General features: G+C 48.6%; 1 protein-coding gene across 3 annotated transcripts in view; it reads right to left on the reverse strand.

Moving 5' to 3' along the window:
- LOC121277892 (cullin-9) overlaps nucleotides 1-14240 on the reverse strand; it is a 301897-nt gene extending 287657 nt beyond the window's left edge. For all 3 annotated transcript variants that reach the window (XM_041187673.1, XM_041187674.1, XM_041187672.1), the window contains exon 1: nucleotides 14086-14240. The gene's annotated coding sequence lies outside the window, so the exon portion shown is untranslated. The remainder of the gene's footprint in view (nucleotides 1-14085) is intronic.
- Between the last annotated feature and the right edge of the window lie 7372 nt (nucleotides 14241-21612).

A 21612-nucleotide genomic window follows, 5' to 3' on the forward strand; every position in this document is an offset into this window, starting at 1 on the left:
TTCTGCATCTACCCCTTTCATTGCAGGCACTGGTTTTGCTCAGCGGAGAATCTACTAAATCACTGCAAATACCTAGAGGTGCATGAGGAGTACCAAACCATATCCAAGACATGTCTATGATACAAAAAAATTACACTGACATATTCGGAACTTCAATCATTGGTTTAACAAGATTCCAACTGATGGCCCAGTAAAAACAAAATCTTTCCTTTGTTTCCTGACCACTGTGCGACTTTACATTGTAAATCATTCCCTCTCCTCAGGTACTGCTCCATTCCCTTTTAAAATTGCCATCACCCTTTCTTCAGAAAATCCAACCTTGTGCCCCATTGCCTTTGCAAACTAGCGGCCCATCTCCAACCTCCCTCCCCTACCAGTCACTAAAACCACCCTCAAGTTACAAACATCTTGTGTAATACAGATGCATTATCCTCCCTCATCTACGTACAGCTTTTGATAAGACCGACCATATTATCTTCCTTTATGTCATTTCTTATATTGCACAGCTCAGTCACATTTCTCACTCTTAACTATCCAAGCCAAAGCAATGGTTTATCTTCATGGCTCCTAAACCATTACTACTGAAGTTCCTCAAGGATATATCACTGACTCCCTTCATTTCCTCATCTACATGTTACACTTTGGTATTATCATCTACAACCAGGGAGCTGGCTTTCACAGCTCTAACTTGAGCTGCTTGTGATGGACAAGTCAAAATTTCTTCCAGTGAAACATCAGGAAAATTGAAGCCATTGTTATTAGACCCTATACCCCTCTTCCCAGATTGAATCAAATTGTTCTCAATCTCAGCTGTGCTTCTGACCCCCTATCCTGGCCATCAGAAAGACTCTCTACATCCAACTCTTAATGTCACTTGCTGATATTGAGGAGGTCCCATGTACACCTTCCTGATATTGAAACTGTCATCCATTCTTTTATCACCTCCAGAACTGATTGGCTTGCAGTCCCCCAAGGCTCCAATTTTAAAATTCTCAGCCTTTTCCTTCCCCAGCTCTAGCCAATCAAGCTCCATAACTCACTCACAACTTATTTATCCAACTTTAGTCCCGTGTACACCAACCAACCAACCGCGAGGAGTTCCCTTGTACATCAACCAAACAACCGCGAGGAGGTCCCGTGTACCCCAACCAACCAATCAACCGCAAGGAGGTCCCCTGTACACCAACCAACCAAACAACCGCGAGGAGGTTCCATGTACACCAACCAACCACGAGGAGGAGGTCCCGTGCACACATGGCACTGAGCGGTTCCTTTACTGCGCACTGGCTGATACTTTCCCTTTCAACTCTTTCCTGTCCAGATTCATCACCAGTGTGGGGCCTTCATGCTGGTAGTTTGCTTGCGCATATAGATCAACCCTCAGAACAAAGGAGATTTCATTGGCATCTCACCTATGCGAGCATTTGCAGACTTTCTCTTTGCCAGCACTATTTTTTATCTAGTAATGATCAACTTCATAGGTTGAGTGTACACATTGTCATGTGGCAGAAATGAGGGGGAACAGGACTCATATTGCTACTGCAATAGATCTGTTTAAACTTTGGTTACACATTTTGTTTAGTTCCATATATACATATATAAGAAAAATAACAAAAATCAGCCATGGGGAGGGCCCGTCTACACCAATCAGCCATGGGGAGGGCCCGTCTACACCAATCAGCCATGGGGAGGGCCCGTCTACACCAATCAGCCATGGGGAGGGCCCGTCTACACCAATCAGCCATGGGGAGGGCCCGTCTACACCAATCAGCCATGGGGAGGGCCCGTCTACACCAATCAGCCATGGGGAGGGCCCGTCTACACCAATCAGCCATGGGGAGGGCCCGTCTACACCAATCAGCCATGGGGAGGGCCCGTCTACACCAATCAGCCATGGGGAGGGCCCGTCTACACCAATCAGCCATGGGGAGGGCCCGTCTACACCAATCAGCCATGGGGAGGGCCCGTCTACACCAATCAGCCATGGGGAGGTCCCGTCTACACCAATCAGCCATGGGGAGGTCCCGTCTACACCAATCAGCCATGAGGAGGTCCCGAATACACCAATCAGCCATGGGGAGGGCCCGTCTACACCAATCAATCATGAGGAGGTCCCGTCTACACCAATCAATCATGAGGAGGTCCCATTTACACCAATCAAACATAAGGAGGTCCCGTCTACACCAATCATCAGGAGGTCTTTTACTACAGTGGGTAGCATCCCTGCCTCTGAGCCAGATGCTCCAGTTTTGAGTCCTACCCCAAGATTTAACAATCACGGAAGATGTGTTCATAATATGGCCAAACAAGTCGAGTATCAATCTGCAAATCCTTCCAACATACGCCAATGGCAGGCAGTAAGAACGGGAGAGATTCCTGGTCAGCCATGTAGAGAAAGTTGGAACCTCTACTATCACTATCCATGGCTCCAGACTACAATATGTAAAAGTGCACACTAAAACAGAAAGTGCAGGAAAAACTCAGCAGGTCTAACAGCATCTGTGAAGAGAAAATAAAGTTAACATTGAGTCCTTATGACTCTTTAGAGCTAAAGAGAAGTAAAAATTTAATGAAATTTAGAAAGTTTAAGGGAGGTGGAACAGGTGAAGCTGGATAGAAGGCCAGTGATAGGTGGAGGCAAAGGAGAGATTGACAAAGGCATCATGGACAAAAGGGGTGTTAATGTTGTGGTACTGGCTAAAGGAGGTGCTGATGGTGGTATCTGTCACATCTGTTCCGATGACACCACTTTCCAAAATGGTGCTTGACATGTCTTGTTTCTTCTTTAACCGAGATTTCCCACCCACTTTGGTTGGCAGGGCCCTCAACCGTGTCCAACCCATCTCCCGCACCTCTGCCCTCCCAGAACCATGATAGGGTCCCGCTTGTCCTTGCTTTTCACCCCACCAGCCTCCGCATTCAAAGGATCATCCTCCGCCATTCCTGCCAACTCCATCCCCTCCCCCCCCCAAAAAAACCTGGTCCACTACTCCATCACCCCCAGCACTTCTTCTCCCTCCCATGGAACCTTCCCATGCAATTGCAGAAGGTGCAATACCTGTCCCTTCACCTCCTCCCTCCTCACCATCCAAGAGTCTAAACACTCCTTCCAGGTGAAGCAGCGCTTCACTTGCATCTCCTTCAATTTGGTCTACTGCATTTGTTGCTCCCAATGTGGTTTCCACTACATTGGAGAGACCAAACACAGACTGGGTGACCGATTTGCAGAACACCTTCGGTCTGTCCGCAAGCATGACCCAGACCTCCCCGTCGCTTGCCATTTCAACAAACCACCCTGTTCACATGCCCACATGTCCGTCCTTGGTCTGCTGCAATGTTCCCGTGAAGCTCAACGCAAACTGGAGGAACAGCACCTCATCTTCCGATTAGGCACTTTACAGCCTTCCGGACTGAATATTGAGTTCAACAACTCAGATCATTATCTCTCTCCTCCATCCTCACCCCATTTTTTCAATATTCATTTTCATTTCTTAATTTTTATCCACTTATTTCTACTTTCATTTTTATTCTTTGTTTTATCCCCAACTTTTATCCTATTTTCAATCTTTTTTCCCTCCCCCACCCCACCCCCACAAGGGTCATCTGTTCCTTGTTCATGTTGTTCTTTCCAGAGTGCTTACCCTGTTCCTGCCATTATCACATTCTGCTTTCTGACCTTAATGCCACCCTCAGCACCTCCTTTGCCTCCACCTATCACCGGCCTTCTATCCAGCTTCACCTGCTCCACCCCCCTTAAACAGTACAAATTTCATTACGTTTTTACTTCTCTTTAGCTCTGAAGAGTCATAAGGACTCGAAACGTTAACTCTTTTTTTTCGCTCCACAGATGCTGTTAGACCTGAGTTTTTCTAGCATTTTCTCTTATTGTTTCAGATTTCCAGCATCCGCAGTATTTTGCTTTTACCTTAATGTAAAAGTGCACATTGTCACAGCAACTCGCACTTCAAGTGAACTATAAAACATTACCACCACACCAATGATCCTCCCATTTTCTCACCATTAGCGACTTTGCCTTTAGCTGTTGATCCTACTCTGGAATATCCAGCATAAACCTTTGTGCCTTGCCACCTCTACTCGCCTCCTTCAAGACCCTCAAGATCTACCACTTTCACCAGGCTTTTGATCAATGCTAAAATCTTCTCCTTTGGTTTAGCATTTGTTTTCTGGTTACACTCCTGTTAAGGATTTTCACTTGCAGGAAATCCAAGGCATTATTAGTCTCAAATAAATGCAATAAGGAAAAAGTTATTCACCCACAAACTAAGGCATAGTGGTATTGTCGCTGGACTAGTAATCCAGAGACCAGGGTTCAAATCCCACCACAGTAGATGGTGAAATTTGAGTTCAATAAAAATCTGGAATTACAAGTCTAATGATGACCATGAAACCATTGTCGATTGTTGTGAAAACCCACCTGGTTCACTGATGTCCTTTAGGGAAGGAAATCTGCCGTCCTTACCTGGTCTGACCTACATGTGACTCCAGGCCCACAGCAATGTGGTTGACTCTTAACTGCCCTCTGAAATGGCCTAGCAAGCCACTCAGTTCTTTCAATCCGCTAAAAAGTCTAAAAGTTATGAAACCAGACAGACTACCTGGCAGCGACCTAGGCACTGGAAACAACAACGGCAAACTCAGCCCGTCGATCTTGCAAAGTCCTCCTTAGTAACATAGAACCATAGAAAAGTTACAGTGCAGAAAGAGGTCATTCAGCCCATTGTGTTTGTGCCAGCCAAAGAAAGAGAAAAAAATTAGCTGCTCATTTTAATCCCACTTTCCAGCACCTGGTCCATAGTCTTGCAGATTACAGCACTTAAGATGCAGATCCAGGTACCTTTTAAATGAGTTAAGCATTTAAGCCTCAACAACCAACTTAGTCACTGAATTCCAGATGCTCATCTGAAAAGGTGAAAAGCTTTTTCTCATGTCCCCTCTAATCCTTCTACCAATCACCTTAAATCTATGCCCCCTGGAAATTGACCCCTCAGCTAAGGGAAACAGGTCTTTCCTGCCTACCCTATCTAGGCCCCTCAATTAGGTTACTCCTTTGCCTCCTCTGTCTAAGAAAAATAACCCTAGCCTATGCAACCTCTCCTCGTGGCTCCAATTTTCAAGCCCTGGCAACATTCTTGTAAATCTCCTCTGCACTCTCCCAGACCAATTACGTCCTTCCTGTAATGTGGTGACCAGAACTGTTCACAAAATTCCAGTTGTGCCCTAACCAGTTTTTTCTACAGTTCCATCGTTACATCCTTGCTTTTGTATTCGATACTTTGCCCAATAAAGGAAAGCATTCCATATGCTTTCTTGACCACCTTTCCTGCCACTTTCAAGAACATGCACTCCAAGTTGTCTCATTTCCTCAAACTCCCATTTATTGCGTATACTCTTGCTTCGTTTGCCCTCCCCAAATGCATTACCTAGCACTTTTCTGGATTGAATTCCATTTGCCACTTCTTGCCCACTCAACCAAACCATTGATATTATTCTGGAGTTGACAGTTATCCTCTTCACCATCAACCGCACAGCCAATTTTTGTGTCATCTGCAAATTTCCCAGTCGTGCCTCCCGTATTTAAGTCTAAATCATTAATATATAAAACAAACAGCAAGGGCCCCAACACTGAGCCCTGTGGAACACCACTGGAAATCATTTTCCATTCGCATAAAACATCCATTGACCACCACCTTTTGTTTCCTGTCATGAGCTAATTTCGGATCTAACCTGCCAACTTCTCCTGTATCCCATGAGATCTCACTTTCCTGGCCAGACTCCATGTGGGTTCTTGTCAGACGTCTTACTGAAATCCATGTAGACAACATCCACTGCACTACCATCATCAATTCCCCCTTGTTACTTCCTCAAAATATTCTGTTAAATTAGTAAGACACGATCTTCCCCTAACAAAATCATATTGACTATCACTGATCAATCTGTGCCTTCCTCAGTGATGGTTTATCCTCTGTCTCAGAATTGTTTCCAACAATTTGCCCACCACTGAAGTCAGACTGACTGGCCTATAATTTTCTGGCCTATCCCTCACACTCTTTTTAAATAATGTTACAATGTTCACAGGTCTCCAATCCTTTGGGGCCTCGCCTGTATCTAGTGAGGATTGGAAAATGATCCTCAGAGCATCTGCTAATTTCTCATTGGCCTCCTTCAAAAGCCTGGGATACAATCAATCTGGCCCTGGTGACTTATTTACCATCAAGGGTACCAGTCCCTCCAGTATTTCCTCTCTATGTTTATTGTATCCAATATTTCACATTCCTCCTCTTTAACTAGAATGTCTGCATCATCCCTCTCCTTAGTGAAGACAAAGACAAATTACTGATTGAGAACCCTTCCCACATCATCTGCATTAACCCACAAGTTACCATGTATATCTCTGATAGGCCCTACCCTTTCCTTAGTTATTCTCTTGCTCTTAATGTACTGGTAAAACATCTTAGGATTTTGTCCCAGAGTCCTCCTCACACACTCTCCTCTAGGTATTAACTGCCTGCCTCAGGGTCTTCCTCTTGCCACTCTCCTCTAGTTGCTGCTGACTGCCTAGCTCGGGATCCTCTTCTCACTCTCCCCTCTGGGGGCTAGTGCAAAAATTGGGAGAGCTGTCTCACAGACTAGTCAACCAACGAACTGACAAAGTCAATCTCACGAGATATACCTTACAGATCATGTTCCATACACCACCATCACCATCCCTGGGTATGTCATGTCCCACCAGCAGGACATGCCAATCAGATGTGGCTGCACAGTGGTATACAGTCAGGAGGGAGTTGCCTTGGGAGTCCTCAACACAGATTACAGAATCCATGAATTCTCATGGCATCAGGTCAAACATGGACAAGGAAACCTCCTGCTGATTACCATGTACCGCGCCCACCCCCCCACCCCCCCCCCCACCCCCTCCCCCATACACACACACCCCACTCCCACCTACCCCGAGCTAATGAATCAGCAGTCCTCCATGTTGAACATCAATTGAAGAAAGCACTGAGGGTGGCAAGGAGACAGCATGTACTCTGAGTGGGGGGCTTCAACATCCATCTCCCAGAGTGGCTCAGTAGCACCACTACTAAAGGACATAGCTGCTAGACTGGGTCTGCAGCAGGTGATGAGGGAATCAACAAGAGGAAAAAACCTACTTGACCTCATCCTCACCAATCTACCTGTCACAGATGCATCTGTCCGTGACAGTATTGGTAGGAGCGACTACCCCACAGTCTTTGTGGAGACGAAGTCCCATCCTCACATTGAGGATACCCACATCTAGCATTTTAAACATAAATAAGGGCAATTATGAGGGCATGAAAGCAGAGCTAATTAAAGTGAACTGGCAAATTAGGTTAAGCGATAGGTCAAAGAGATGCAGCGGTAGACATTTATGGGGATATCCATGGTTAACTAAAAAAGTTAAAGATAGTATTAGGCTATGTAGTATCGGCGGAGAAGAAAAGAGTTGACATTTCGAGTCCGACAGAAGGGTCATGAGGACTCGAAACGTCAACTCTTTTCTTCTCCGCCGATGCTGCCAGACCTGCTGAGTTTTTCCAGGTAATTCTGTTTTTGTTTTAGATTTCCAGCATCTGCAGTTTTTTTGTTTTTAGGTTATGTAGTGTTTGGCTATGAGGAGAGGTTGGAGAAACTCGGATTGTTCTCACTAGAGCGACGGAGATTGAGGGGCGACTTGATAGAAGTTTACAAAATTATGGGTGGCATGGACAGAGTAGATAGTCAGAAGCTTTTTCCCAGGGTGGAAGAGTCAATTACTAGGGGACAAAGATTTAAGGTGAAAGGAGAAAACTATAAAGGAGATGGGCGGGGCAAGTTTTTTTACACAGAGGGTAGTGAGTGTCTGGAATTCGCTGCCAGAGGTGGTGGTGGAAGCAGGTACGATAGTGGTGTTTAAGAGGCAGCTTGACAAATACATGAATAGGATGTGAATAGAGGGATATGGACCCCGGAAGTGCAAAATGTTTTAGTTAACGGGCAATATGATCGGCGCAGACTTGGAGGGCCAAAGGGCCTGTTCCTGTGCTGTACTTTTCTTTGTTCTTTGTATTAAACGTAAAGAAAAAGCATATAATTTTGCAAACACGGGTGGCAGGTCAGAAGATTGGACAGAACATTAAAAAAGGCAAAGAATGTCTATAAGATTAATAAATGGAAAAATTAGAGTATATGGGAAAGCTAGCTAGAAATAAAAAAACATAGTAAGAGTTGAGTAAGCTAATAAAATATTACTTATTGCGAGGGGAATTGATACAAAAGTAGGGAAGTTATGCTTCAGTTTTACAGGGCACTGGTGAGACCACACCTGGAGTACTGTATAGAGTATTGATCTCCTTATATAATGATGTTGGAAGCAGTTCAGAGAATGTTTGCCAGGCTAATACCTGGAATGGGAAATTGTCTTACGAGGCAAGCTTGTACCTGCTGGAGTTTAGAAGAGTAAGAGGCGACTTGATTGAAACATATAAGATCCTGAGGCGTCTTGACAGGGTGGATGTGGAAAGGATGTTTCCTCTTTAGGAGAATCTACAATTGGTTCACTGTTTAAAAATTAGAGGTTGCTCATTTAAAAGAGAGATGAGGAGAAGTTTTCTCTCTGAGGGTTGAGTGTCTTTGGAACTCTCCTCCTCAAAAGTTGGGGGAAGCAGAGCTTTTGAATGTTTTTAAGGCAGAGCTAGACAGATACTTGTTTATTGTGGGGGGCGAAACAGTCACCGGGGGGGCGGGGAGAGGCAAAAAGGTCAACGGAGGAGGCAGGAACATGGGGTTGAGGTTACAATCAGATCAACCATAACATTATTGAAAGGCGGAGCAGGATCAAGGAGCCTACCTTGCTCCTAATTCGTGTATTCATATTACGTTTGCAAATAAGATGAGTGTTGAGTGCATGGCTCAAAGATTGGCATTGGAGAAATGGGTTTTGATTCATGGGGCACCTGTACTGGGGAAATTGGGAGCTGTCCCTTTTGGATGGTTTTCACATGAACCATGCTGGGACCAGTCGTCTGGTTGTATAACTTAGTTAGTTGTATAACTAAGGCTGGTGAGAGGCCTTTAACCTAAATAGTGAGAGTGCAGGGTTCACATGTGGAATTTTAGAGAGTTAAACAGAAAGGTTGAGGCAGAGTAGCGATATATTTCACCAAGAATAGTGTTGAAAGAAGGATGCACCATCCGTGGTTAAGGAAGTTAGTGATGCTATCAAATTGAAATTAAGTATGCACAATGCTGCAAGGAATAGTGGTTGGGAAGATTAGGAAAATTTTAGAAACCAACAAAGGATGACTAAAAAATAAAGAGGGGAAAATTGGAGTATGAGAAAATACTAGCAAGAAATATACAAGTGTGTAACAGGAACACTCATACAAGCATGAGAATGCATCGCCAAATAAGATCACAAAAGGGAAAAATGGTAAAAAGCAGAATTGAAGACTTTCTCGGAGTACAAGCTGCATTCGCAACAAAATGAATGAATTGTATCACAGATAGAAATCGAGGAGCATGATATAATAGCCATTGCAGAGAAATAGTTGCAAAGTGACCACGGTTGGGACCTGAATATTCAAGTGCTCGTGACATCCTTCTGAAAGTACGATGCCCAGAACTAACACTCCAGTTGAAGATGAATTAGTGTTTTATACAAGTTTGACATAACTCCTTTGCTTTTGTACTCAATGCCCCTATTAATAAAGCATACCGCACCCCAGACTTAATTAACCACTCTCTCAACTTGTTGTTGCCACCTTCAATCATTTATGCACATATACACCCAGGTTCCTTTGCTCCTGCACCTTCTTTGGAATTGTACCCTTTATTTTATATTGTCTCTCTGCATTCTTTCTACCAAAATGAATCACTTCATACTTCTCTGCATTAAATTTCCTCTGGCACCTGTCCACCCATTCCACCAATTTGTCATGGCCTTTTGAAGTTCCACACTATCCTTCACGCAGTTCACAATATTTTCAAGACTTGCATTTGCAAATTTTGAAAATGTACTCTTACACTGAGGTCCAGGTTTTTAACAGAAGAGAGTCCTAACACTGGTCCCCGTGGAACTCCATTATAAACCTCCGTCCCATCTGAAAAACAAATGCTAACCACTGAAGAAGTTACACAGATTTGAAAAGTTAAGTGTTTCTCCCTCCACAGATTCTGCCAGACCTGCTGAGATTTCACAGCATTTTCTGTTTTTATCTGTTAACCACTGTCCTCTGTTACCCGTCACTTAGCCAATTCTGTATTTTTTTGCTTTTGTCCTTTTTAGACCATGAGCTCTAATTTGACTCTCAGGTCTGTTGTGCGACACTGTATCGAACATCTTTTGGTAGTCCATGTACACCACATCAGCAGCATTTCCCTCATCCACTCTCTCTCTTACCTCTTCAACAAACTCCAGTAAGTTAGTTAAACACGATTTACCTTTAACAAATCTGTGCTGGCTTTCCTTAATTAAATGCATTTGCCCAATGACTATTAATTCTGCCCTGAATTATCATTTCTAGAAGCTTCCCAGAGGTTAAACTGATTGGCCTGTAGTTGCTGGACTTAACATCTTTTCTGAGATGTAGCTTTACACAGGAATATTTGGTACTCTCTAACGAGCTCAGAGACCCAGCATTTCACTGTGAACATCCTGTTTTGCATCAGTCAGCACTACAAGTTGATGCTTTAACTACATCAGGGAAATCCTTGTACAAATCTTCAAGACAACTTTTAAAACAAGGTCAAATTAGAATCGCAACTGATATAATCCGAGAGCAGTGAAAATAATGGTTTTAGGAGATTTAGTTCGAAATCCTGATTATTCCAGAATTTGGTATTCAGGTTTGATAAAACTCATGACTCCAGCATGTCCATTGCTGAATTTGCTTTGAGTTTCTGCTCATGATTATGACCTTGGAAGTCCTGCCGGAATCTGCACCTGCCCATGTATCAGGACTGAGTATCATCCCTGTTAGTCATGTAACCTCTTGACATTCACCATCAGCCACCAGATCCATGCTCTGGAATACCTCCCTCCAGCCATTATCCTTCCGACCTCTGCCCTCACCCATGTCCTCCTCTTGGCCACACCCTCTCTGCCCTCCTTCCCCACGACCACACGCTCTCTGCCCTCCCTCCACTTTCCCTCCCCATGCCCACACCTGCTCTGCCCTCTGTCCGCGTACCGACATCCTCACGGTCAGCACCCCACCCACCACCTTAGTCTTCTGCCCTACCACCAACTGCCCTCGCCACCATCCCCCCCCCAACTCATTCCGCTCTCTCCACGTCCCTCCCCGACCCTACACTCCCTTTCCGTCTCCCTGCCTCCACCCCGTTCCACACCCTCCTTCCCCCTCCACTCCTCACCTACCTCCAGCCGCCTCCCCTTTCCCTCCCTGCATACCCGCTCTTCTTCCACTTCACTGTCTCCCCACTGCACCACATCTCCCCACCATCCCTCCACTTTCCCCTCCCCCTCTCTCCCTTCTACTCCATGCCCTCACCCCTTGCGCATCATCCCCTTCTGCTCCACCTTCCACTCTCCCTCCCTCATCCCCCTGCCTTCTGCCTGCTCCCTCACCCCACTCACCACTCCTAATCTCCCTGTCTGCCCTCCCCCTCCCGCCACACTCTCTTCCCCCACCGCTCTCCCTCCCCCCTCCATCCGCCCCTTATGCCTCTGCCTTCTGCTCCTTCCCTCACCACTCCTACTCTCCCTCCTGCCGCTCTCCATCCCACTGCCCACCACCGTTCTGCCTCCTTCCCTGCCACTTTCCCTTCCTCCTCCCCACCGCCACTCTCCCCACCCTCCCCCTCCCCACCACCGCTCTGCCTCCTTCCCTGCCGCTCTCCCTTCCTCCTCCCCACCGCTGCTCTCCCTTCCTCCTCCCCACCGCCACTCTCCCCTCTCTCCCCTCCCCCCACTCTCCCCTCCCCTCCCACTCCAGGCCCCACTCTCCCCCTCCCCCCTCTCCCCTTCCCCTCCACCCTCTCCCCTCCCTCCCCTCCCCTCTCCCCTCCCTCTCCTCCCCCCTCTCCCCTCCCTCTCCTCCTCCCTCTCCCCCCTCACCCCCACTCTCCTCCCCCCCTCACCCCCCACTCTCCCTCCCCCACTCTTGCCCCCCTCCCATCCCCCACTCTCCCCTTCCACCTCCCTCTTCACCCGCTTTGACCCACCTCTTCTCCCCCTCTCCATTCACAACCCTTCCCCCCCCTCCCCCGTCTTTCTCCCCATTTCTACCTCCCGCCTTCCTGGCACCACGCCATCTCCCCCCTCCCCTCCCCCTCCCCTCCCCCCCACCCTCCCCTCTCTCCCTCCTCACTACTCTTCCTCCCTCCCTCCCCCTCCCCTCTCTCCCTCCCCCTACTCTTCCCCCCTCCTCTCCCTCCCCCTACTCTTCCCCCCTCCTCTCCCTCCCACCTCTCCCTCCCTCTTCCCCCCTCCTCTTCCCCGCTCCTCTCCCTCCCCCTTCCCCCCTCCCCCACTCTTCCCCCCCTCCCCCACTCTTCCCCCCCTCCCCCACTCTTCCCCCCCTCCCCCACTCTTCCCCCCATTTCCCCCCCCTCCCACTCTTCCCCCCCATTTCCCCCCCTCTCCCACTCTTCCCTGATTTCCCCCCTCCCCCACTCTTCCCCCCATTTCCCCCCTCCCACACTCTTCCCCCCATTTCCCCCCTCCCCCACTCTTCCCCCCATTTCCCCACTCTTCCCCCCCACCCTCCCCCACTCTTCCCCCCTCCCCTCCCCCACTCTTCCCCCCCACCCTCCCCCACTCTTCCCCCCTCCCCCCTCCGCCACTCTCGCCTTCCACCTCCCTCTTCACCCACTTTGACCCACCTCTTCTCCCCCTCCCCATTCACAACCCTTCCCCCCCTCCCCCGTCTTTCTCCCCATTTCTACCCCCCGCCTTCCTGGCCCCACCCCATCTGCCCCCTCCCCTCTCTCCCTCCCCCTCCCTCCCCACCTACTCTTTCCTCCCTCCCTCCCCCCCACACTTCCCCCTCTTCCCCCCCCACCCTTCCCTCCCCCACTCTTCCCCCCCCACCCTCCCCCACTCTTCCCCCCCCACCCTCCCCCACTCTTCCCCCCCCCACCCTCCCCCACTCTTCCCCCCCCCACCCTCCCCCACTCTTCCCCCCCCACCCTCCCCCACTCTTCCCCCCCCCACTCTTCCCCCCCACCCTCCCCCACTCTTCCCTCCCCCACCCTCCCCCCCCACTCTCCCCCACTCTTCCCCCCCCCACTCTCCCCCACTCTTCCCCCCCACCCTCCCCCACTCTTCCCCCCCCTTCCCCCCCTCTTCCCCCTCACTCCCTCCCCCACTCTTCCCCCCCACCCTCCCCCACTCTTCCCCCCCACCCTCCCCCACTCTTCCCTCCCCCACCCTCCCCCACTCTTCCCCCCCCACTCTTCCCTCCCCCACCCTCCCCCACTCTTCCCCCCCCCACCCTTCCCCCACTCTTCCCCCCCCACCCTTCCCCCACTCTTCCCCCCCCACCCTTCCCCCACTCTTCCCCCCCCCACCCTTCCCCCACTCTTCCCCCCCACCCTCCCCCACCCTTCCCCCCCCTCTTCCCCCTCACTCCCTCCCCCACTCTTCCCCCCCACCCTCCCCCACTCTTCCCCCCCACCCTCCCCCACTCTTCCCCCCACCCTCCCCCACTCTTCCCCCCCACCCTCTTCTCCCTCCCCCCTCACTCCTCCCCTCCCCCACTCTCCCCTTCCACCTCCCTCTTCACCCACTTTGACCCACCTCTTCTCCCCCTCCCCATTCACAACCCTTCCCCCCACCCCCCCCCCCCCCGTCTTTCTCCCCATTTCTGCCCCCCCCCCCTTCCTGGCCCCACCCCATCTTCCCCCTCCTCTTCCCCCTTCCTCCCCCTTTCTCCCCTCCCCTCCCCTCTCCCCTCCCCTCCTTCAAAACTAACTCTGCAGCCAAGTCTATTCTGCCTCACTCCCTCCTCACTCCCTCCCTCCCCCACCTCCCCACCGATCCCCAGCCCCAGCCCCGCGCCCCGAGCTCAGACCCGGCGCCTCCCCCGCGCCGCCCGGACTCACTGTGGCCGCGGCGCTCTCCCGGTCTGTCTCCCGGTTTTACCCGGCCGGTCTCTCTCTTTTCTCGGTTTCTCTCTCTCTCTCTCTCCCGGTTTTCTCGGGTTTTTTCCGTTTTTTTCCACCCGGTTCCGTGGCGCAGAAACGGACGCCGACGCCACTTCCGGTCCCCGCGCCACGGGCCGCCTCGTGGGACAGGAAACACCAAACGCGACAACTCGAAATGTGGCGCATCCGGCAGAGGGCGCAATGCTCACCCAGCCAAAACCCCCCCAACTGGCAGCAAGTCCTGGTCCCCATCACCTCCCTCTCAAGCAACATCTCAACTTTAAAGTCCTCATTCCACCTTAGCCTCGTACCTCCCAATCTTTGTAATCTCCTCCAACATGCATATGAAATAGGAGCAGGAGTAGGCCATTCAGCCCCTCGAGCCTGCTACACCATTCAATAGCATCATGACTGATGTGATCATGGCCTCAGCTCCACTTTCCTATCTGCCCCCCAGAACACTGACTCCCTCATAGCTCAAAACTCTGCCTACCTCAGTCTTGACTATATCCATTACTCTCAGTGGAAGACAATGCCAAAGACTAAATGACCTTCTGATCAAAAAATTCCGCATCATCTCCATCTTCATCGGGAGGCCCCTTATTTTGAAGCTGTGTGCACCACCCCCCACACAGATTCTAGATTCTGCAAAAAGGTAAAACATCCTCCCAGCATCAACCCTCTCAAGCCCTCCCAGGGAGCCATGCTTCAATGTTTATGGTTTACAGTTTGTATATTCAACAGTAACGAGGATCAGGAAAGAAGGGCCCTGGAGTAATTGATTTAAAAGGTTTAATTTAAAGGCATAAGTCATGGCAGGAGAGCTCAAAGCCATGGTGTGCTGCTCGTGCTCCATGTGGGAAGCCAGGGATATTTCCAGAGCCCGGGACCAGCATGTGTGCAGGAAGTGTGCCATCTGCAACTCCTGGAAGCTCAGGTTTCAGAGCTGGAACGGCAGCTGGGGACACTGGAGCATCTGCGAGTCTGAGAGCATCGTGGATAGCATGTTTAGAGAGGTGGTCACACCGCAGATGAAGGGACTTGAGGAAGGAAGGGAATGGGTGACCATCAGGCAGTCCAAGAGAAACAGGCAGGTAGTTCAGGAGTCCCCTGGGGTCCCGCTCGCAAATCAGTATTCTATATTGGAGGCTGATGAGGGCCCTGGTTCCTCCAGGGAATGCGGACAGAGCCAAGCTGCTGACACTACAAGCAGCCTGTCTGCACAGGAGGGGAGGAAGGGAGGAAGATCAATAGTAATAGGGATTCTACAATCGGGGAACAGATAGGCGCTACTGTGCCATCAACATGACTCCAAGATGGTGTGTTGCCTCCCTGGTGCCAGTATCCAGGATGTCACTGAACAGCTGCAGGGCATCCTGAAGGGGGAGGGTGAAAAGGCAGAGGTCATGGTACATGTTGGTACCAATGACATAGGTAGAAAGAGGGATGAGGTTTTGCATCAAAAAGCAAGACCTCTCGGGTTGTAATCTCTAGATTACTCCCAGTGCCACATGCTAGCGAGCTCAGAAATAGGAGAATAGCACAGATGAATACGTGGCTTAAGAGTTGGTGCAGGAGGGAGGGATTCAGATTCCTGGATCACTGGGACCGTTTCTGGGGAAGGTAGGACCTGCACAAGCAGAACGGTCTACATCTGAACCAGAGTGGGACTAACATCCTTGTGGGTGGGTTTGCTAGTGCTGTTGGGAGGAATTTAAATTAATTCAGCAGGGGGAGGGGACACAGAATGTTAGCAGAATAGGGACACATCATAATACAGTAAAGTAATCAGGTCAGAGGGAGTACAGCTGCATTAAGTTTCAAGGGAGTAAGGCAAGGCTGGATGGCCTTTACTTTAATGCCAGGAGTATTACAGGTAAAACGGATGAGTTAAGGGTGAGGATTGACGTGTGGAATTGTGATATTGTAGCCATCACTGAGATGTGGTTGAGGGAGGGGCAGGATTGGCAGCTCAACATTCCAGGATATGGAATCTTCAGGTGAGACAGGGGAGTGGGTAAAAGAGGATGAGACATTGCATTATTAGTTAAGGAGTCAGTTACTGCAGTAAGGAGAGATGATATCTTGGAGGCGGCATTGAATGAAGTTTTGTGGGTAGAGCTTAGGAATAAAAAAGGGGCAGCTACATTGTTAGGTGTTTATTATAGACCCCAGATAGTCAGTGGGAAATTGAGGAGCAAATATGTGCACAATTTGTGGAGGTTTGTAAAAATAATAACAATAGGGTAATTAGGTGATTTCAACTTTCCCAACACTAATTGGGATAGACATAGTGTTAAGGGCTTTTCATGGAGTACATGTCTTGAAATGTGGACAGGGGAGCTTTTTAGGTCAATATGAAGGAAAAGGTCCAACAAGGGATGGTGCAGTGCTGAACCTAATTCTGGGGAATGAAGCCACACAGGTGGCTGAGATGGTGGTGGGCGAGCATTTTAGTGATAGTGATCACAACATGGTACAGTTTAATTTTGTTACGGACAAAGAAATTGACAAGTTGCAAAAAAATGTATTGGATTGGGGGAGAGTGGATTTTAGTAAAATAAGGCAGGATCTGGCCAAGGTAGACTGGGAACAGCTACTTGTGGGGAAATCGACAGTGTAATAGTGCGGGGGTGTTCAAAAAGGAAATGGGGAGGGTACAGGCTCAACATGTTCCCTCTAGGGTGATAGGAAGGAGTAACAAGCCCAGGGAAACATGGATGACCAGAGATATTAAGGTTACGATGAGAAAGAAAAGAGAGGCTTTTAGCAGGTACAAGGGAAGCAAATCAGCAGAGGCATTAGTGGAGTACAGAAAGTGCAGGATGGAGCTTAAGAAAGCAATTAGGAGAGCAAAGAGGGGATATGAGAAAGCTCTGGCTGGTAAAAGTAGGGAAAATCCCAAGATATTCTATAAGTATATCAATGGGAAGAGGATAACCAGGGAAAGAGTAGGGCCCAAAAGGGACCAAGGGGGCCATCTATGGATGGAGCCAAAGGATATCGCTTGAGTGTTGAATGAATACTTCACGTCCGTCTTCACCCAAGTGAATGAGGATGAAGGTATCACACTTGGGGAGAGAGACTGCGAGGTTCTTAAGCAAATTGATACAGGCAGTGACAAGGTATTGGAGGTGCTGGCAGGCTTAAAAGTGGACAAATCTCCAGGTCTGGATGATTTGTGTCCCAGACTGCCGAGGGAGGCAAGGGAGGAGATCACAGGGGCTCTGACCCAAATTTTTAATTCCTCTCTGGCCACAGGGGAGATACCAGAGGACTGGAGAACAGCTAATGTGGTACCACTATTTAAGAAGGGTTGTAGAGATTAGCCAGGGAACTACAGACCACTGAGTCTCACATCAGTGGTAGGGAAACTATTGGAGAAAGTTCTGAAGGAGAGAATCTATCTCCACTTGGAGAGGCAAGGTTTGATCAGGGATAGTCAGCATGGCTTTGTCAGAGGGAGGTCATGCCTAACAAATTTGATGGAATTTTTTGAGGAGATGACCAGGTGTGTAGATGAGGATAAGTGCAGTTGATGTAGTTTATATGGATTTCAGCAAAGCCTTTGACAAGGTCCCACATGGGAGACTTATAAAGAAGGCAGATGCATATGGGATACAGGGTAATTTGATAAGGTGGATTCAAAATTGGCTTAGTTGTAGGAGACAGAGTGTGATGACAGAAGGATATTTTAGTGACTGGAAGCCAGTGTCCAGTGGTGTACCACAGGGATCTGTGCTGGGTCTCCTATTATTGGTCAATTGGTCATTTATATAAACGACATAAATGACTAAGTGGGGGGCAGGATTAGTAAGTTTGAACAAAGAACAAAGAAAAGTACAGCACAGGAACAGGCCCTTTGGCCCTCCAAGCCTGCGCCGATCATATTGCCCGTCAACTAAAACATTTTGCACTTCCGGGGTCCGTATCCCTCTATTCACATCCTATTCATGTATATGTCAAGCTGCCTCTTAAACACCACTATCGTACCTGCTTCCACCACCTCCTCTGGCAGCGAATTCCAGACATTCACTACCCTCTGCGTAAATAACTTGTCCTGCACATCTCCTCTATAGTTTTCTCCTCTCACCTTAAATCTACATTCCCTAGTAATTGACCTTGGTGTGTGTGTCCATAGATCTCTGAAGGCGGAAGGGCATGTTAGTGGGGTGGTGAAAAAGACATATGGGATACTTGCCTTTATCAATCGAGGCATAGATTACAAATGTAGGGAGGTCAAGTTGGAGTTGTATAGAACCTTGGTGAGGTCACAGCTAGAGTACTGTGTGCAATTCTGGTCACCACATTATAGGAAGGATGTGATTGCACTAGAGGGGGTGCAGAGGAGATTCACCAGGATGTTGCCTGCGATGAAACATTTAAGTTATGAAGAGAGGTTGGATGGACTTGGGTTGTTTTTGTTGGAGCAGAAAAGTCCGAGGGGCGACCTGATCGAGGTGTACAAGATTATGAGAGGCATGGACAGGGTGGATAGGGAGCAGCTGTTCCCCTCAGTTGAAGGGTCAGTCACGAGGGGACATAAGTTCAAGGTGAGGGGCAGGAGGTTTAGGGGGGATGTGAGGAAAAACTTTTTTACCCAGAGGGTGGTGACGGTCTGGAATGCGCTGCCTGGGAGGGTGGTGGAGGTGGGTTGCCTCACATCCTTTAAAAAGTACCTGGATGAGCACTTGGCACATTCAAGGCTATGGGCCAAATGCTGGTTAATGGGATTAGGTAGGTCAGGTGTTTTTCACATGTCGATGCAGACTCGATGGGCCGAAGGGCCCCTTCTGCACTGTGTGATTCTGTGAAGATCACCTTTCATTCTTCCAAACTCCAACAGGTATAGGCCCAACCTGCTCAATGTTTGCTGATAAGACAACCCCCTCATCACAAGAATCCATCTAGTGGACCTTCTCTGAACTGTCTCCAATGCAAGTATATCGCTCATTAAGTAAGGAGGCCAACACTATACACAGTGCTCTAGATGCGGTTTCACCAATGTCCTCAACCCTCCAAGCTATCTGCACTCCTCTAATTCTGTTCTCTAGAGCATCCCCAATTTTAACTACTCCACATTGGTGGCCCATGATTTCATTTGTCCATGCTCTGAGCTTTGGAATACACCACACCTCTTTGCCTCTCTACTTCGCTTTCCTTCTATGGGTTACACCTTAGCAGAACCGGGACTAATGGCCTCACCGGCAGATTTGCAAATGCTATTGGGGAGGTTTAAAATGAGCTTGGCAGGGGAATGGGAGCCAGAGAGAAAATTTAGATAGAGAGAAATAAGCTAGAAATAGGACAAAGAAAAGTAGTTAGCAAAATTGGAAGGCAGCTGAAACAAAGGCCAGCATCAAGTAGGGTCAAAATAAGGAAAACATTTAAAAAGGCAGAATTAGAGGCACTCTATCTGAATGCACGTAGCATTTGCAACAAGGTAGATGAATTGACAGCACAAATAGAAGTAAATGGGTATGATCTAATTACCATTACAGAGACACAGTTGCAGGATGACCCCAAGGCTGGGAACTGAATATTCAAGTATATTCAACATTTAGGAAGGATAGGCAAAAAGGAAAAGGAGGTGGGATAGCACTCTTAATAAAGGATGAGATCAGTACATTAGTAAGAGAGGACCTTAGATCGGAAGATCAAGATGTAGAATCAGTTTGGGTGGAGCTAAAAAACAGCATGGGGCAGCAAACATTGGTTGGAGTTATTTATAGGCCACCAAAAAGGAGTGGTAATGTAGGACACGGTATAAACCAGGAAGTCAGAGGTGCACTGAAGACTTGTGCTCCAGAACCTGCCACGCCCTAGCCAAGCTGTTCCAGTGCAGCTACAACACTGACATCTCCACGGCTACGTGGAAAATTGCCCAGGTATGTCCTGCACAAAAAAAACAGGACAAATCCAACCCGGCCAGTTACTGTCCCATCAGTCTACTCTCGATCATCTGGAAAGTAATGGAAGGGGCCATCAACAGTGCTATCAAGCGGCACTTGCTTAGCAATAACCTATTCACTGACGCTCAGTTTGGGTTCCGCCAGGGCCACTCAGCTCCTGACCTCATTACAGCCTTGGTTCAAACATGGACAAAAGAGCTGAACTCCTGAGGTGAGGTGAGAGTGACTGCCCTTGACATCAAGGCAGCATTTGACCGAGTGTGGCATCAAGGAGTTCTAGCAAAACTGAAGTCAATGGGAATCAGGGGGAAAACTCTCCACTGGTTGGATTCATACCTAGCACAAAGGAAGATGGTTGTGGTTGTTGGAGGTTAGTCATCTCAGCTCCAGGACATCACTGCAGGAATTCCTCAGGATAGTGTCCTCAGCCCAAACATCTTCAGCTGCTTCATCTATGATCTTCCTTCCATCATAAGTGGGGATGTTTGCTGATGTTTGCACAATGTTCAGCACCATTCACAACTCCTCAGCTACTGAAGCAGCTCATGTCCAAATGCAGCAAGACCTGGACAATATCCAGGCTTGGGCTGGCAAGTGGCAAGTAACATTCACGCCACACAAGTGTCAGGCAATGACCATCTCCAACAAGAGAGAAACTAACTATTGCCCCTTAACGCCATCACTGAATCCCCCAGAATCAACATCCTGGGGGTTACCATTGACCAGAGGCTGAACTGGGCTAGCCATATAAATACTGTGGCTACAGGAGCAGGTCAGAGGCTAGGAATCCTGCGACAGTTAGCTCACCTCCTGACTCCCAAAAGCCTGTCCACCATCTACAAAGCACAAGTCAGGAATATGATGGAATACTCCCCATTTGCCTGGATGAGTGCAGCTCCCACAACACTCAGGAAGCTTAACACCATCCAGGACATAGCAGCCCAGTTGATTGGCACCACATCCACAAACATTGACTCCCAACACCACCAACGCACAGTAACAGCAGTGTGTACCATCTACAAGATGCACTGCAGGAATTCACCAAGCCTCCCTAGACAGCACCTTCCAAACTCACAACCACTACCATCTAGAAGGACAAGGCCACCAGATAGATGGGAACACCACCACCTGGAATTTACCCTCCAAGCCAATCACCATCCTGACTTGGAAATATATCACTGTTCCTTCACTGTCGCTGGGTCAAAGCTCCCTCCCTAACAGCACGGTGGGTGTACCTACACCACATGGACTGCAGCGGTTCAAGAAGGCAGCTCACCACTGTCATGAAAATATAATAATTTTCATAGGGTTTGTATTCTGTGTCCAGGTGTGTGTGTGTGTGTGTAGCTTTTAATTGAATTGCAGACAGCTGGTCTGGGTGCTTTGATACATCAGAAGGGAAACTAGGTTTGAAATGCTTAATACGTAAATACGGCTAAAGTTTTAGGGTGTGCGGTGTGAAGAACAATTGCATTTTTAGATAAACCAGAGTCTTGAATTTCAGAGATGGTAAGGTGTTACACCGTGGCAACAGAGGAAAAGCCAAACAGTGTGTTTATTTTTACCAAAGATT

This window comes from Carcharodon carcharias, chromosome 5 (assembly GCF_017639515.1).
Source record: "Carcharodon carcharias isolate sCarCar2 chromosome 5, sCarCar2.pri, whole genome shotgun sequence".
Lineage (NCBI taxonomy): Eukaryota > Metazoa > Chordata > Chondrichthyes > Lamniformes > Lamnidae > Carcharodon > Carcharodon carcharias.